The 19,614-nt window shown below is 39.5% G+C and overlaps 1 protein-coding gene across 1 annotated transcript in view; it reads left to right on the top strand.

Annotated features, from left to right (window-relative positions):
* The window catches only part of LOC124778564 (trypsin-like), a 181,274-nt gene that overhangs the window by 79,589 nt on the left and 82,071 nt on the right, over nucleotides 1-19,614 (top strand). The window lies entirely within an intron of this gene.

The raw sequence follows: 19,614 nt of genomic DNA, 5'->3' as shown, positions 1-19,614 counted from the left end.
TGTTAATGTACCAGCATTTCACATTTACAATACCCTATTTTGGGCTTAATCAATGTATGATCTTGCAACGGAAATCACTTGAATATGATACATAGCCAGATGTATTCGCGAAATTTCATTACTCTACATTAATTTTTTTTGGTGTTGCGATTTTATTCTGCCTGTATTTTTTTCTTGTACCTGTTGCTTTCTGTGCCACAAACTACTCAGAGCGAAACATGTTATTTCTTTTCTTTATTATCTTACCAATAATTAAGCACCTGTATTATTCCCATATCCTTGCCCTATAAATTAACTGGCTTTGCTATGACAGAATCTCTGAAAATTGATTTGTCATGAGAGTAGCCAATAGCTGTCTCTCTGCTGTTGTAAGTTCGTCTGTTGCTCCAGTTTTGCCAATAGCTGTAGCAGACGTAGCAAGGCAGAGAGGTTTCTGTAGATCATTAGAACGAGTATAATAGCTGATAAACGTCTAAACCTACAGGTAAAGACTAGTCACATCTTTGGTGGTTTCCTCCACCATAGAAGAATGGAAGCACTTAAGCTTTTGTTACTGTTCTGCTGAAGCCTGGTGAGTATGGACTGAGCTGTGGGCACTCCATGGATGAAGGTATCTGAATTATTTAGTGGGTCAATTTCAATCATTTTGATTTCACTTCTTCCAAAAGTCAGGGATGAACCATGCTGGTTATCAGTAGTGGGACAAAGTTCGTATTGCCCCACTCTGCATTCTTGTCAGATATTTTCAAGATGGCGGCTGTAGATGTGGCAACGCCGCACTGACGTCAAAGTGGGAAATTCAAATTTTGGTGGGAAAATGGATCAATTGGGCTACATACACCAACCTCACTCCTCCCTCCCCTACCTCCTCCAATCTGCTCACCTCCCCCATCTTGAAATTCGCTGGAAAAGGGCTCATTCTGTGCTGAGCTGCCAGGTAGGATGGATGTTAGTCCTTATTTTATAAGCAGTGTGGTATATTGCTTATTTAAACAATCTGAGTTGCCACTGATCGAGCACTGGACAGTTGCTCCATCTAGTGTGTTCACTGAGGTCTGGAGACCAACTGACAACGCCACTACCAGAGCATGCCGTTGCGTCTCCCCAACTCCCTCCTCCCCTCCCTACCTCTGATGTAATCCAAGATGGTGGCCTGGGGGAAACGGTGGGGAATTCAAATTTATTGGTGGGATATCAAATTTTGTGTCTTCACCTTGAGGTTTGGAGACCAAATGACCTGGTTCACAACACCACCATCAGAGGACTCTGTTGATCCTCCACAACACAACTACCAGGGAGCACTGCTGACCCCCACCCACCCCCCTACCACTCTCCAACTGGAAATTAGCAGACTAAAGGACTCAGTCTGCTGGACTGCTAGATAGCACAGACATAAGTCTTTATCATTTTGTATACAGTTCGGAAAATATATATTTAAACAATTTGAGTTGCCATTGATCGATCACTAGACAGCAGCTTCATCCAGTTTCAATAATAACCGCTGGACCTGGAGTGGATGTTTTTGCTATTAGTCTGGAACTGGAGAGTTGCTCCAGGGAGACTATACAATAGCCCTATATGGGAAGGATGGGTGGTGGTGCTAATATGACAGCAAGCTATCACTGAAGTACAGGGTGTAACGTTCTTTTAAAAATTTCTTCTTTTTTTTAACACATTGGATGAATGTGTGTGCGTATGAAGATATATATATTGCCTTACCTTTAAAGCAGCTACGGTTGAAAGCAGTATATTCTGATCTCTCATGAAAAAAAAAGTATTCTAGCTACAGGCTCAGCAGTGTGCAATGCTCGCCGTAATATTTTGAAATGGACATGAAATTCTTTTGGCTCATAAATGAAAACATTTAAGAAATATCGAATGCTTTTGAAAAACATATGACCTGGACAGGGAGGCAGTACTGATTGTGGTGAATTACTAACACAGAGTTTTTTTTTAGCAAAATTACATTCCAAGTTAAGTTTATCTTTTCAAAAAAATTGACAATTTAAATTACATTGGTACATAAATCTTATTTACTAATAGATCCACAAAACTGAGATTTATAAAGCAGGTATTACCTAAACTCACTACACCAGCATAAATGCAAATCATAAAATTACATATAGCTCTGTTAACAAATCTTAGAAACATTATAAAAGTGAAATGTCTAACTAGCCCCTTTATCAATCAGTTAATCCACATTCTGGGGTTACTCAACAATTACAAATTATCAGCTAATTCATCTATACTAACGTGCAGGCAAAATGAACATCATAATTATTTAACAACTTTACCTTGCTTCCATGAAGACTCCAGCTTCCATGTTCCTATAATTCCTATATTATTCTAACACTTGGTGGCTTCACAAAGCACACCACAAAAACTGCTTACTACACCCCATTTCGCTCACAGAAAGTTACCTATAACTGTGTGCTCAGCGCTCTCTTACAACATCACTAACATTTCAAACCAGATACAGTATCTTTGGCTCTGTGGTCGCGCGAAGTCAGCAAGTCTCATTATAAAATCTATCAGATACATACATCATTTATGAAATCATAGTTCCATTTTGGTTTTCATTAATTATTATTGTCATATTCGGATGCTACATACACGTGTGCCCTAGTAGACTCCTTTCACAACCATCCTGCAGGGTTGAACAAATTTGGCACATATTTGGAAGTACCTTGTACAATAAGTGTGTGGTAAACTTATCTCATTACTGAGAAGCAGAAATCTTCAGTAGTCTAGCGAGATTACAGTGTAGGCCTAAGGACTACTATAAAGTAACATGTCATGACTGTACAAAAAAAAATCTATCTGCATAAGATCATAAAACTTGAAATAATTGATAGTGCTCAGGTGCACTAGTATGAATTATAATATGGTTATATTATGAGTAAATTGTCTCGTAAACAAGATTTTTGACAAGCAAGGCATATAAAACAAAATCAGTATACAATCCTAATCGTCAAGATAATGTTACAGGATTGGGCAAGGGAAAGGCAGAGTCATGGCTTAAGCCTATGAGCATGTTGAAGTGACTGCATCATAAAGTCCATTTCTTTCTGTTGTGAGCAGCTTCAACAACTTAGTAGTCACCAAAGTGGATTGCATTCAGTGTACCAAGAATCTGAACTCCATATTATTTGCCTCAGTTATGTGCAGAGATACAATAGGTACTTGGCAACAAATTACCAACAACTACTGTTGGCGATTACGAAAATGTCAGTAATGTGATGACCATTGTCATCACTCATCTTCGTAGTAGATTCTTGTTAGATCCAAAGACGCTCGTATAGTCACTTATGTTGAAGTACGAATGCTAGTAATAAATTGCTCCAGTACCATGAACAGAGGTGGGAGAGAATAATGGAACGTATGAAATGGTAGCAAAAGTAAGGTAATGGAACATGACCATTTCTACCTACGTCAACATCGAATAATCTGTCTGATCAGAAGAAGTTCAGTATCCTACTGGAATTGAAGAAACAGTGCTTTACATCACAGCAAATAGGCAAAATTGAAAATGAACTCTGAATAAGACAAAATCAATAAGTGTGGCAGCAGGCTGCCAATTAGGCATAGAATAACTAAACATGACAGAGAACGTTATTGGTTCATAACATCACACTGTGGCTCTCAGTGGCCTTGTATGTGCAATACTGAGACATTATTACTTAAGAACACCTAAAAGTAAATTCAAGAATTAAATGGTTCCATTTGGCCTTGTACTTGGAATACATGCAAATCTTAATAATTAAAACAACTAAATAGAAAATATCAATCAGAGATTCCAAGTGGCCTTTAGACATACATAAATGCTGATCTTAGTAGCTATAAAATGATACAGAAATCATCTTTGTGGCTCAAAATGGCGTCGTTTTACATCAAGTAAATGCTGATCTTAGAAGCTAAAAAGTGACAAAAATCTCCTTTGTGGTTCACATTGGCCTAGTTTCACATGAAATAAATGCTGACCTTAAGAGCTAAAAATGTGACAGGAAACATCTTTGTGGCTCAAAGTGGCCTCGTTTAATGTAAAATAAATGCTGATCTTAGCAGCTAAAAAATGTGACATAAATCTTCTTTGTGGCTAAAGGTGGCCTAGTTTTACACAGCGTAAATATCAAAGCTTAGAAAGTATCACAAAATATTATTTACCTGTAACTTTCTATGGCACTCAGATGCCTATGCATAATTCATAATGAGAATACATAACTCGACATAGCTTTTACAAGAGCAAAGTGCATAAATAGCAGTATTGTATAAAAGTACGGGTCTGTATGGCCTGTATGAGAACATGTTAGATAAACAGAATCATAGAATTGAAGTATGGCGTCATATGAGCAAAGACACAGTATTTATAAGTTGTGTCGCATCCTCGGGGCTTCATAAATTTCAGTACAGTCAGTAACCTAAATCTCTAACAATGCGCATACCTACAGGGAAGGATATGTGAATGCTGATAAGGGCAATGCACTTTATCTGTAAAGAAAACGATTAACAGTCAATCGTCATTTGTCTTGAGTCAAGAATTGCAATGGCGAAAGCAAAGAAAAAATGTGATTATAGTATATGCAAGAATAAAGGCAGGAGTACTAAGTGCTACATAATCTACTCACTATGTAAATTTAACATATCACAGTAAATCATGAGATAAATATACAAAGATGCGACTGAATTGCAGAAATAGTGGAAACTAGAAATGTGATTATTAACCTGGGAAAAAAGGCAGCCATGCACACTAACGTAAAAAGGCAGTATAATATGCAATCTCATTAGGAATGGTGAGAAATGTTTTAGGTGCAAAGTTTCTGTGACAGTCTCGCACAAACACCTCCAGTCATGTGGCACAAGGGAAGACAGATTGTTCTAAAAAGGACATACACAAAATACATATTAACATCATACAATATCATTGTAGGAGAATCATCAATATATCAATATAATCGTCATTACTGGAGTGCAGCTCAGGCCATAAACACTCACACTGGTGCAGGTCATGGCATGAACACTCATTTAATATTCTAATAATACTCTTATACTTAACATAAAATGCAGAGAAAAAATATTTTTAATCCTAAAACTTTATAGACCATTTCCCCAATGTACCTAGTGCACTAACAGGAAAATGTTTGTAGAGGCCTGGCAGGAAATAGTGTGAGAAGTGTCAATGGGGTTTAGTATTCCGTGTAAGTTGCTTTGTCATGCTTTCTACGTAATGCATTTCCTGCACACCTTTGCAGTGGTGCATTTCTGAGTTTCATGTGCTTCTATTTATCAGCGTAATGTCTTGTTTGGATACAATGAGACTTCGGTACATTGGTTTTGTAAAATATACAAAAAGAATAAGTATATGCGAGGGACATGAGTTACAGGGCACATTGATTTCTTAAATATACACAGGTGAAAGCAAGTAAACTAGTGCCATCATCAAGTACAAGAGATATATAACAAATTACAGCACAAGACTGGACATAAAGGAAATGTGGCAAAGACATAGAATACAAAGAATAACCAACCTAACAGAAATGTAGTAGTAACTCATTAGACAATAGTGTAAATATCAGTATAGCATCATAAAACAATAGCACATTAAATGGTATCAGTAAAGACAAAATACCATCAGATATAAATGAACATAACATACAGAGGTTATATACAAAAAGGACACACATTCTTAATATGAAAAAATGTCTGAGTTACAGTTTGCAGTGGTCAGACCACCCAAGGGATGTGATTGTATCAAGTCTGCCGTGTATATAGGGATGTGAACTTGCATGTAGAACCAAAATAAACATAAGCTGAGATTTGCTGGTAATGCAAATAACGACATCTGCAAGACCAATGTCATGCATCATATTTCCTGAAAAGTAGCAAAAAACATTTATACAAAGCTGAAAAGTTTTAAAGAAATATGTATAGCAGCAGTGTGATGTCGTCAGAATTCAAGATGTTGAATTGAAGAAATAATGTATGTCGTCAAAATTGGTGCATATCAGCAGTGTAAATAAAGTAACTGGTTAAATAGAAATTTCGTAGACTAAATGCCATAAAATTTTCTTCTGAAATTCTTGCTGCTGAAATAAGTGTGTGTATAATTTCGTTCATAATGGCAGCCGTAATCTTGGTGCTAAGACTTACCTTATTTGTATTTCAGTAATTTCTTGTTATTGCTATACAATGGAAGTTGGAATTCAGTACATATCATTCAGGTGTTCTACAGCTACAAAAGACGTAAAAATTGGGCAAATTCAGTGTATCAATGTCAAAATCGTGTGTATCGTCGCAGTCCAGGAAAGTAAAGTCGTATTAAAATACAGGGTGTCCCACTCAAACCTCCCTGATTTTAAGGACCAAGGAGATAAAAATCACAGTAGATACGCCAATGAAAAATGCACCACATTGTAGAGCATCTCAAAGAATTTATACTCCCACGTCAGAAGTGCCAAGTATCGCCGCCAGAGTGCAGCATGGTCGCATAAAGTGAAAATGGCGACTCCACGGCAGCACGCGCAATAAGTAGTGTGGTTCGCAGAAACCAAATTGTTGATTAATCTGCAAAGAAATTATCGTCGTGTGTATTAACGTGATCCACCTGATGTGAAACCAATTAAGAAATGGTATAGGAAGTTTCTGGCAACAGGAAGTGTCCTGAAACATTCTGGTGGTGCACTTTACGAAGTTTCAGAAAAGACAGTGGAGGATGTCAGACAAACGTTTCTCAGAAGTCCGCTTTAGTTAATTCGTCAAGCATCTTGGCAACTTGATGTACCTCGATCAACATTGCATCGTGTAGTATGTGTGCATACAAAGTGCAAATTCTGCTACATCTGACGCAGAGCGACAAACCACGCCGACAACAATTTTCTGCGGATATGCTGCAGCGTATTGATATCGATTCCAGCTTCCTGGAAAGATGTTTATTCTCAGATGAGGCAACCTTTCATCTATCAGGATGAGTTATAGGCGTAATGTTCGGATCTGGGATTCGTAAAATCCGCACGTTGTTATTGAACATGTTCGTGATAGTCCTAAACTAAACGTCTGGTGCAGGCTAATGCGCGACAGGATTGTTGGACCGTTCTTCTTTGAGGAACAATCAGTGAATGGGTCAGTGTACCTGGACATGTTGGAGCAGTTAGTGTACCCTCATATACGAGACTTGCAACCCAACATCAGTTTTCAACAAGATGGAGCTCCACCGCATTGGTCAACGGCTGTTGGCAACTTCCTGGATACGAAATTTCCCAATCGTTGGATCTGACGCGGAGGACCCATTGCCTGACCACCACGTTCACCCGACATTACGTCGCTTGATTCCATCATGTGGAGATTCGTGAAGGACTGCGTGTATGCGACCAAAGTGGACGATATTCTTATGTTGCGACATCGTATCACTTATGCGATTGCAACAATAACAGAGGAAATGTTACAAATAACTTGGCAAGAAATTGAATATAGACTCGATATCCTTCTTGCTACAAATAGCTCACATGTAGAGGTGTATTGATGATAAACAAATAAATTCTTTGAGATGCTCTACAATGTGATGCGTTTTACACTGTCGTATCTACTGTGTTTTTTTCCCCTTGGTCTTTGAAATCAGGAAGTGGGACACCCTGTAATTTATGTGATGGTAGAATCTGCTATGTTGTATCTACATAGCGCAATCCAGCCCTGACACATCCCTGTGTTTGGTTTGGCATAATATTTTTGAGATGAATGCAGGTGTGATTAGTTTAGGAAATCGATGTTTTCAAATAAATATGCTTGACAGTGTGGTGCTGGTAGTATTGAACACTGGTTATTTCTTTGTGGATTGGTTTGCTGCTGATGACTTGACGATTAATTTCATAGGTCTGTGCAATGCTGTTAAATCAGATGGGCATTGCGAGTAAAAGAAAGTAACTTTGACTTCGGTGGGCTTGATGTTTATGGAGGAGAGTTAATTTTGGTCAGCGTGGCGCTACATTGCTCCCCGAAGGTATTGTTGACAGCGCCGCTGCTATTTTCAAGGAGGGCGTGGTACATACGTGTTGCAGGTATCACACTTTGTCTGTTTGCGGTCTCTGACGTGGAAAACTTAGCTTTGTTATTAGATTTAGTAGGCACAATTGGTTCATCAATGTTGTCCGAGATTAGTAAACTGCTGTTGCTGATGGTAATGTCGGAGGAAAAACTGACAATTTAATGCTGCTTAACAGAGGTCATGGTTAATTCCTCAGGAAAATTTTGTTCTTTGTAATCGATGGTTTTTTTTTAAAATAGGATGTAACGTTTGCGACGTGGCAACGTCTGTAACGCGATCTATGGAATTATTTTCAGTAGCCTTGGTACCTGTATCTACTTGTTTGAAACGGTTATCAGTCGTTTCTGTGTACGATGTAGGCTCGTCACCTATGCGGTAAAATTGTTCATTGGACTGTGCTGTGTCGTCATGTAGTTGTTGTTGTATGCTGATGAACTGTTCATCCCTTTTATTAAATCGTTCATTGATCTGAGCAGTGAAGGCATCTTGTGTTTCTAGTATGCTGGCGGACTGTTCGTCCATTTCATTAAACCATCCATTGAACAGAGTATTTCGTTCAACCATCAACTGCATGCATGAGAGTTTGAAGCATCGCTTCCATATTACTGTAAACTGATGTGTCGGATGTCACCTGTGTTGTGCTTTGTGATGTGGAGACAGCATTAAAAATCATGGATGTCTCGTTTGCTGCATTATCTGCGTAATTACCGTTTACGGAATCTGCAGGTTTTTAAAAACAGACTGAGTACTTTTCAATGCTGTTTCCTCTGACACAGTATCGCCATTCTGATTATTTGTCTGAAAAGTAGGTAAATCATTGACCTCATTTGGTAAACAGTCAAGCTTTGAATTGTGCAAGTAAGCTACGCATTGATTAGATGCATCCGCAATATATGAATCTACCGTCTGAGTAATACTCAAATCAGTGGTTAAAATTATAGTGTGAGGAGTTTTTTCATTATTTTGAGAATCGGTATGCACAGTGCCTGTGGTGCATTGCAAATTAGGCATCGCAGAATTGTCACTATCTTTGTCACTGTTACATTCAATGTTGTTGCCATTAACAGGTACATTATTCATGTTAGTATTGTTAACAGTGAAATTGCGTACCCGATTCGTAATAACAATGCATGTCATCGTAAATCACATACAAAGTACTAGTCAAAGACGAAAATATTCAACTATCAAATTAATGAAAAACAAGGCGGAGCATAAGAACGCCGATGAATTTATATATTGTCTTACCTCTAAAGCAGGAATGGTGGAATGTGGTATAATCTGATCTCTCATGAAAAAATAAAAATATACTAGCTACTGACTCAGCAGAGTGCAATGCTGGCCATAATACTTTGAAATGGATATGAAATTCTTTTAGCTCATAAATGAAAACATTTAAGAAAAATGAAACTTCTTTGAAAAACATATGACCTTGACAGGGAGGCAGTACCGATTGTGGTGAATTACTAATATTGAGTTTTTTAGCAAAATTATATTGCAAGTTAAGTTTGTCTTTTTAAAAAATTTGACAATTGAAGCTACATTGGTAAAAATATCATATTTACTTATTGATTCACAAACAATGAGATTTATACAGCAAGTATTACCTAACCTCATTAAACTAGTATAAACGCAAATCTTGAAATTACATATAGCTCTGTTAACGAATCTTAGAAACATTACAAACGTGAAATATCTAACTAGCCATGAAATCAATCAGTTTATGTACATTCTGGGGTTACTCAACAATTACAAATTACCAGCCAACTCATCTACACTAACGCACTGGGTAAACGAGAATCATAATTATTTAACAGCTTTACCTTGGCTACATGAAGACTTCTGCTTCCATGTTCCCGTAATTCCTATATTAATTTAACACTTGGTGGCTTCACTAAGCACACCACAAAAACAGCCTACTCCATCGTCTTTCGCTCACAGACAGCTAGCTACAACTGCGTGCCCAGTGCTCTTTTAATCCAACACTACCATCTCAGACCAGACACAATATCTTTGAATCTAGGGTTGTGCACAGTCCGCGATCCGCATTATAAAGCCTATCAGAGGCATACATCGTTTATAAAATCATAGTTCCATGTTGAATTACATTAGTTATTATTATTGTATTCAGGTGCCACATACAAGTGTGCCCCAGTAGAATACCTGCTCGAAGTGAAGAGGATATTTTCGCTGTTAGTCTAGCACTAGATAGTTGCTCCAACCAGTCTAACCAATAGCCACATAAGATGTCAATGGATGCCCCAGGATAAAGGTACAACTAAACGGGCTTGAAAAAGGTGTGGGCCGTTTATCACATACTTCTTCTGGTTGGCATTGAAATCATTACAGTTCCCAATAGTGGTCAATGTCATGACTTGTTTCATTTACTCACATACATCCATGGCTTTGGGATCAAGAACAATGTCTAGTCTTTTGGAATTGTCTGAAACAACAGTCACAACACATATTCATGTACATACGTTTGTCACTGGAAAATTCAGCCACTAATTAGTATAGAAGTGTATCATTCTGATTTTATCACATGTGTACAGTTTTTGGCTCTCTTGTTGCATTCTTACATAGGTCAGGCAATAATCTCCTATTTTCGTTGTCAATAATTTTTTTATATCTGATTATTGCCATGATTTTGACCATAGAGAGAATACATTGTTATCTCTTACAGGATTCCGTGGAATATATTTTTGGTTGTTTTCTTGTCATTTTGTGTGTTGATTCCATTTGTACATTGGTTTTTATGTCGTGTAAGCATTGAGCAATGGCGTCACTTCTGCTTTTTGGTAGTGCAGGTTGTCTACATTCAGGAGCAAGCATTCATTCAGGGGCAAATATTCAGGGGAAAACGTATTATTCTCTTTTCATTGACAGGTCCTTAACCTATTGTTCTGCTAAGTGGATTATGACCCCCTGGCGGCAAGGGAAAATGGCGATATTATCCTCCATATGAGTAATGCAACCTAACATCCAATTATGACTTCTTTGTGGGAGAGGAAGCTACCAGGGGCGGTGGGGATCTGCGATAAGACTGTCACATCTCCTCTGGCTACTAATTGTGGTATTTATTTCCTCATCAGATGGCACTGTTTCTCTGTTTGCATTTTCGGCTGGCAACGATCATTTTATAGGACTGTATAACGTCTAGAGCGCCCATAAGCACGCAGAAGAGAGGCAACGTAACGTGGTAGGGACTTGACTAATCTCTGAAGTAGTGCTGCAGGGGACTGACACCATGAATCCTGCAGGGCCGTCCATAAATCTGTAAGAGTACGATGTAGTGGAGATCTCTTCTGAACAGCGCGTTGCAAGGCATCTCAGATATGCTCAATAATGTCCATGTCTGGGGATTCTGATGTTTAAACTCAGAAGAGTTTTCTTGGAGACTGTAGCAATTCTGGACGTGTGGAGTGTCGCATTGTCCTGTTTGATTTGGCAAAGTCTGTCAGAATGCAGAATGAACATGAATGGATATAGGTGATCAGACAGGGTGCTTACATACGTGTCACCTGTCAGTGTCGTATCACTCGAACTGTACACGCCCCACACCATTACAGAGCCTCCACTAACCTGCTGTCATGCAGGTTTCATGGATTCATAAGGTTATCTCCATACCCGAACACATCCATCCGCTCGATACAATTTTAAACGAGACTCTTTCCGACCAAACACCTCGTTTCCAGTCATCAACAGTCCAATGTTGGTGTTGACGGGCCCAGATGAGGCGTAAAGCTGTGTGTCATGTATTCATCAAGGGTACACGAGTGGGCCTTCGGCTCTGAAAGCCCACATTGATGATATGTCATTGAATGGTTCACACTCTGACACTCAGTGACCGCCCAGCATTGAAATCTGCAGCAATTTGTGGAAGCATTCCACTTCTGTCCCGTTGAACGATTCTCTTCAGTCGTCGCTGGTCTCATTCTTTCAGGATCTTTTTCCAGCGGCTGCGATGTCATAGATTTGATGTTTTACTAGATTCCTGATATTCACGGCACATTCGTGAAATGGTTGTATCGGAAAATCCCCACTTCATCACTACCTCTGAGATGCTGTGTGCAATTTCACTTAAATCTTGATAAGCTGCTATTGTAGCAGCAGTAACTGATCTAACAACTACGCCAGACCCTTGTCGCCTTATATAGGGGTTGCCAACAGCAGCTCAGTATTCTGCCTGTTTACATATATCTGTATTTGAACACTCATGGCTATATCAGTTTCTTTGAATGCAAGAATGCTCTATGACTTCCATCCATATAGGGCAAGATGGGCAATCGTCTTTGTATACTACGCAGTGTGACCGAAGTGCTACAAATATGTTGATCGGTATAGGACGCTACCTGGTATACTTTGGAATATATGCTCGAGAATTAACCATGAATGGACGTACTGCAGAGTCCTCTATCTACATTCGCAGTCTACTATATGCTACTCGAAAAGTAGTGGAGGGTTGGTTTAGCGATGACACAGAAATTGGGAAGCGTGGTGTCATGTCATTGGTCGGTGTTGAAGTTATGGAGCATCTGGTAAAATTGCTAAAACTGATCGTACTAACAGATGAGGTGCTTGTTCCAATACATTGTCCCATATCGACGGTTTCTTTTCCATCCCATGCGTCCACTGGTATGCTGTTAATTATCACATAATGACTGACTAACGCCACTTCCTTTTACATTAAGAGAGTCTTAGTGGGTGCATCACTTTCTGTGGATGGCCTGCACAAAATAGTGATCGCTTACATGACTGCAAAATGAGGAATCAATTAAAATGGAACAGACATTTGCTACCATATCGCTGTGAAAGATGGGTTTAAATGTAGAGGTCATCAATCACCTTCATGAAGCTTTTTGGAGACACTCCACAGTGGCGCAAAACTCTCCCAGTTTCCACGTGTCTCGATGTCTTCTATTTTCTCAATAAGAAACACAGCCCTTGTCTTTTATTTCAGTCATCCTGTGTGTTGTAAGAGCAGCAGCAACAGCATAATTTACATTGTGCGATGTGTAGCTTCCTTTGAAAGGCAATGGATCGAGACATGTCAACGTCAGTTTAGCACCTGACATAGATCTCAAAGTCGTAGTGGAAAAACAAAATGTGTGGCAGTGTACTAAGCTGCGGTCTTACACTGCTTGAATGTGTTACAGTAGAAAAAACAATGTATCAAACAACAACTCACTGATAGTCTGTGGGATATGGTCCTCCTACAGTATAGGCGATGAAACTTTTCACTGATCTGTGGAAGCGACTCCAATCACTGTCCACTTGCTTCAATGGACAAGTACTTGTGTATTTGATGGGATCACCGCATATGGTCAATGTCAACACACAGACGGTATTTGTTTTCATTATATCGAAAGAGAGACATCTGGTAAAATCTTATAGAATTTTCTACCTGGTGACGTTAGTGGAGCTTTTGTAGTTGGTAGTTTTTCTGTGTTGGATATTACAAACTAATGAGGTTAGGGAGAATGTTTGGGTGACGAAAGCCCCCTGAGAGACGCAGAAATCATTTGGACTGGAGTACCCACATGTAGTTTGGCAGAGACTGGCGAGTAGTTACAAGATGACAGGGACTGTCTAAAAAACCACACTGCAGTATTACTGTGCGGGGTCCTTGGCAGATAGGTTCGAAAAAGGTGACTCGCTTCGAGATATCAGAGTGGGATGAATATGATTCCCCAGTGGCTGTAATCATTAAAAGACTTCTCCATAGGATCCAACACAAGTATTTGGTAAATGCACATACTTGATTCCAAATCACCGGCAGCATTTCTACCAGAAAGTGTAACACTATCAGTGACTTTTGCACGTGACTGTAGAACCACGGCAGCTTTTTATGTAGGCTGACAGCAACATAGTCGTTGTGATCGCTTTTTTTTTTAATATCGCGGTCCTTACGCGAAATGTATGTTGCCAGCGGTAAAATCCTTCTGCAGTCAGCTTAAGATGCAGGTTCTCAGTAGTGTTCCCCAAAAAGAACATTGTCTTCCCTCCAGGAAATTCCTTTTCAGCTCCCTGGCGAGTGTCCTCCGACTGCTGAAAAAAAAATTACCCGCCATACAAAGTGACTCTCATGATCAATTTAATTGATTGGCCTATCAGTTTGATATCAGTAACATGATGTCCAGCGGGTGTAAGCGACGGCTAGGGAACTACAGATATGATTTGGGAGTGGGAGCGGTAACCAGACATTTTTTCATCGTGGCGATATCTTTTAACGAAAATTTCAGTCATTCAACGACAATGGTAGAGACGAACATCGTAATAAAATCAGATGATTTAGCGAATTTATAAACTGATATGTAGTATAAATCTGATATTTACGACTTCTCTGTGCTGATGCCTTAAGAGACTTCATATGTGGCGAAGCATTTGGTTAATTTAAGAGAGATCGAAAGTGAGAAGGCATCTTGTGACAGGTATATCATAACACTCCTTCATGAGCCAAAAATGAGTTAAGTATTCTAGTCCTGTGATGTAGGATGTATCAGATGTTAAACTGATTAGAACAGATTTTTTTCTACCTGATGAGAGAATGCTTAGAGGAAATGTAGCCTACACCATACTATTGCACGATTTTCACAAGTAACGATATAGCGATGTGAAGACACTTGTATGCCCCGATTTCTTCTGTCTTCGGAAATAACTTGTATATGAGAGAGAAATCTGCATTAAATGTGAGAAATTCGAAGTGTGTGGTCAACAATATCGCTGTCGTGGATTGAGTAAAGTTTATTTTGTAATCGAGGGGGTCTACATCGGGCTGAAATTGGTTAGAACTACCATATACATTTGAGCCGCAGCTGTTTGTTTTGTAGTGTACTATGGCTGTTGACGTTTGTTTCGCTGTGCACCACGGCTGTGGCAAAAGTTGTCACGAGGCTTCAGTGACTAGAACTTGTGGATTAGCTCAGCCTGTGATAGGCGGTTAGATACAAAGAATGGAACAAGGTGTCTCTGAACTTGCCAGGCAGAGGGGGCTAGCAACGTAACCAATGTGCTGGGTGAGCGGGGATAGTAGCAGACGTGTGTGACTGGTGTCTGCATTGAATGTATTGATAACATATTAATTCCTACCACTCCATTCATCCCCGAATGCCCTCCATGACTGGGGGTGGTGCACTCTGGCACACTCACACGCCTACAACAGTAGTTTCCACCGACCTCAGAGTGTTGGGGTCGGCGGTGTATGAGGAGACTGGGATGCTGTTTGTGGACTACGGGACATGAACGCACGGGATATGCAAGTGTTTCAGCGATCTCCCACATCTAGCCATGACAACTACTGCTACAGTCCAGATCGTGGTTTAAATGTGTCGTGTTTAGTGCTTCCCATTACAAAAATGGTTCAAATGGCTCTGAGCACTATGGGGCTTAACATCTGAGGTCATCAGTCGCCTAGAACTTAGAACTACTTAAACCTAGCTAACCTAAGGACATCACACAGATCTATGTCTGAGGCAGGATTCGGACCTGCGACCGTAACGGTCGCGCGGTTCCAGATTGAAGCGCCTAGAACCGCTCGGCCACACCAGCTGGCGCTTCCCATTACATCACAGAGATATTTTTTGTTGTTGTTATTATCCCATTATGCAGTATTCCCTTCTTCCATCCGAGTGCATCGGACAGAACCGATTTAGTAATTCTATAATGCTTTAAAAACCCAATCGCGACGTCAAATTCCAGATTGAGAGCTATCTCTGACATCTAGCCATTACAACTTATTACAAAGTTCATATCATGGCTTAAGCGTGTCGTGTTTAGTGCTTCTCAATAACTGCAGTGGATACTATCTTGCAGAGGTATTTTGTTGTTACTATCCCATCACGTGGTAGACCCTTCCTGCTCCTTCCAGATGTAGTGGAGAGAACAAGTTGAGCAATTCTATTGTGCTTTAGAAACCCAACCGCGACGTCAGATTCTCGATTGATCAGTTTATTGTTTCTTATAGTTCTACTGCAACGTAATGAACTTCCTAACAAATGACCTAACTGTGTCAGTATCCACAGATAGGAGGCAGAGGAAAACAAATCCAGTGAGGTTTGAAAACTGGGTGTTTTCGGAATAGAAACCTGCCAAATATTCCAATTCTAGTATTCACCAATAGAAAGCAATGAAAAACTTCCGACACAAAAGGTATCGATTTAATACACTAGTCAATCAATCTGATGGAGTGATGGAATATTTGCAAGACATCCACAGCTGGGGGTTTACCAGGTATACGCTGCTTTGTTTGTGGTTCAGGTGCGTGCAGGTCCAGCAGTGGCACACAGCATGACGTGGCCTCTTGAGACAGAGAGCGAGCATGCGTTTTGCCAGGAATTTCTCAGTTATCGACAGGAAAAGCCTGCTGCCACCTAACGCTATTGCTCGGGAATTAACGCGGTACTTCACGTACGTGTGAAGTGGCCGACAGCCGTCCAGCAAGCGCTCTGGCGTTTCCGAGTCCCTCCAGCGCGCCCCAACTCTGGGCAGCCTGCACAGACGGCGAGACGTGAGAGCGTTTTTCAGTTATATTTAAGCGATCTGTGACTGTGTAATTACGTGTTTCCTTAAGCTACTGGAATGAAAAAGCGCCGCAATTGCTTAAGTATTCCACACACTGCAACAGATTTCCTGATAAATTCTTTAAATAAACTATATTCCATAAACCACCTTGTATCCCATAAATTGTTTAAATAAACTGTATTGCATAAACTGAACTCCATTACCCAACATTTTCTTAAATAAATGAGTGAACTGTATTCCAGACACTGCCTTGTATCCCATAAATTGTTTAAATAAAGAGAGTTCCACACTTCGTCTAAATTGTTTGAACGATATTCCGTTCACTGCAATCGGTTCCCTGCCAAACTCCTTATAAATAAATAAACTGTATTCTATATACCGCCTTGTATCACCTAAATTGGCTAAATAAACAATATTCCACGAGTGGTTTAAATTGTTTAAACAACATTCCATACATGGCATTTGATTTCTCACCAAATGACCAACCAATTGAGTATTTTCCCAAGCAGATCATATCCAGGCTGTGATGTGTAAAGTGACCACATACTCATTATGATGACGACTGAACTAAAATTCAAGAACATTAAACAAAGAAGTATATGTAAATTGGATTTGACAAACCTGAAAAATGAAAATACACTGAAGCACTATCAACTAGAAACAGACAAGAAAACAAATGCAGAGGGCTGCAATGATATCCAAAGCAGCTGCGAAAAAATAAAAAACTGGTATTTTAGAAGCAGCAGAAGAAGTAATAGGAAAAGAAAGGACAGAGAAAAGGAAGGAATGCGTTACTAATGACCTACTAAATATGATGGAAGAAAGAAGGAAATTAAAAAAATCTGTGAAGAGGGAAGACCAAGAGAAATACAAGAGTCTGAAAAACAGAATCAACAGAGAGGCAAAATAAGCAATAGCAATATACCTTGATGATCTCTGTATTTCAGTTGAGGACAACATGAGAAAGGGAAATATTGGCAAGGCCTATAAATGTGTGAGACATTTCTTTGGAGACAGAAGAAACAAGTGTAGAGCTGTGATGGATAAAATGGCAATATGTTGGATGACGATGATGAAATTGCAAGAAGATGGAAACATTACATAGGAAAACTGTACAGCGGACCAGAACTGTCTGAAAACATCATGGAAGAAGAAACAGAAGTAGACGCACACAACGTAGGTGAACCTATATTAAAGGAAGAGTTTGAACTAGCTCTGAAAAAATTGAAAAACAACAGATCGCCTGGTATAGACAATGTCCCAACTGAACTTCTGAAATCTGGAGGAGCAAAACTGAATCAGGAGTTGTATAATCTTGTTTTCAACATGTACGAGCAGGGAAAAATTTCTTACAGGCTTTGAGAAAAACATTATGATCCCCATTCCAAAGAAGGCAAATGCTACAATATGTGAAAATTATAGGACGCTTAGCCTAGTTACTCACGCCTCTAAAATAGTATCCTCAATTATCCTAAAACGCATAGAACAAAAAGTCGAAGCTACACTCTCCGAATACCAGTTTGGGTTCCGGAAAGATAGAGGAACCAGAGAAACAATATTTGCTCTGAAACTAATAATAGACAAAAGACTTGATAAGAACCTGACAACATACATAGCTTTCGTTGATGTAGAGAAAACTTTTGATAATGTTAAATGGGATAAGATGTTTGAGGTACTCAAAAAAGTCGGAATAGACTATAAAGATAGATAAATGATATGGAAGCTGTACAAAAACGAGACAGTTATCCCTGGACGGACAAAACAAGAAGAGGTGCAGATACGGAAAGGTGTCCGACAAGGTTGTCCACTATCCCCGTTATCTTTAACTTATACATTGAAGAGGCGCTGAAAAAATAAGGGAAAATTCACAGACAGGTGTAGTAATTCATGGCCAATGAATAGATATAAGATATGCCGATGATATAGCTGTCCTAGCTGAAAGTGAAGAAGATCTTGTAGTCCTACTGAATAGAATGGATAAAGTTATGGGGGAAGAATATTATATGAGAATTAAAAAAGCAAAAAAAAAAGTAATGGCATGGGACAAAAAAGATCAAGTGAAAGTCCAAGTTCATGTAGGCAATAAACTGCTTGAACAAGTTGATAAATTTACTTATCTTGGCAGTAATTACCAGGGATGGAAGGAGCAAGGCAGAAGTGAGAAGTAGAATTGCTCAAGCAAAGGCTGCTTTTAACAAGGAAAAACATCTTAACATCTAAGAGCATCAGCCTTGAAATCAGGAAAAGATTTTTGAAATCATATGTGTGGAGTGTGGCACGATATGGGTGTGAAACATGGACTCTCGGGACAGAGGAAGACCAGAAGCTCAGAAGCTAAATTCTGTTGAAATGTGGTGCTATAGACGCATGCTCAAAATAAAATGTATCGGCAAGGTCACAAACGAAGTGGTTCTGGAAAGAGCAGGTGAGAAGAGAATCTTCTGGAGTTTCATTGTTAAAAGAAGAGTGCAATTTACAGGCCATCTATTAAGACATAAAGGACTCCTGAACACAATCATAGACGGATATGTCGAGAGAAACAGACCAAGAGGAAGACCACGGCAGAGGTAGATGGATCAAATCGTGAAAGATGTGGGATGTAACACCTATAAAGAAATGAAGAGAAAAGCTAAAAGACGCACAGAATGGAGACAAGCAGCCATTGTAGCTGTTGCAAATCAATACTTGGATTGACCACTACAGAAGAAGAAGAAGAAGAAGAAGAATTTCCAGTTGGGAGAGGGGGTGGGGAGAACTGGGGTTTGCCAGAGGGGAAGAATTAATTAATTGATCGAGTTAATTAATTAGTCAATTAACTGATATGAAAGGTGTGCTTGTAACACCGAGGAGAGTTCCCAGAGGGGCAGGGGAGGGGGCGAGGGGTAGGGTGCCATGGAATACCACTTAACTGAACAACAGGTAAAGGATGTTTCAGTCAGAAGACAACTATAGGTTTGCCCTGAATATATACTTGTCCCTGAATGTGGACAACCTGCACTAACGAAATCTCCTCATGATGCCATTACTCGACTACTGATATTGTGGTTCTGTGGTCGTACAAT

The sequence above is a fragment of the Schistocerca piceifrons genome, chromosome 1 (assembly GCF_021461385.2).
Source record: "Schistocerca piceifrons isolate TAMUIC-IGC-003096 chromosome 1, iqSchPice1.1, whole genome shotgun sequence".
NCBI lineage: Eukaryota > Metazoa > Arthropoda > Insecta > Orthoptera > Acrididae > Schistocerca > Schistocerca piceifrons.
This window is presented reverse-complemented; position numbering and strand designations above follow the sequence as displayed.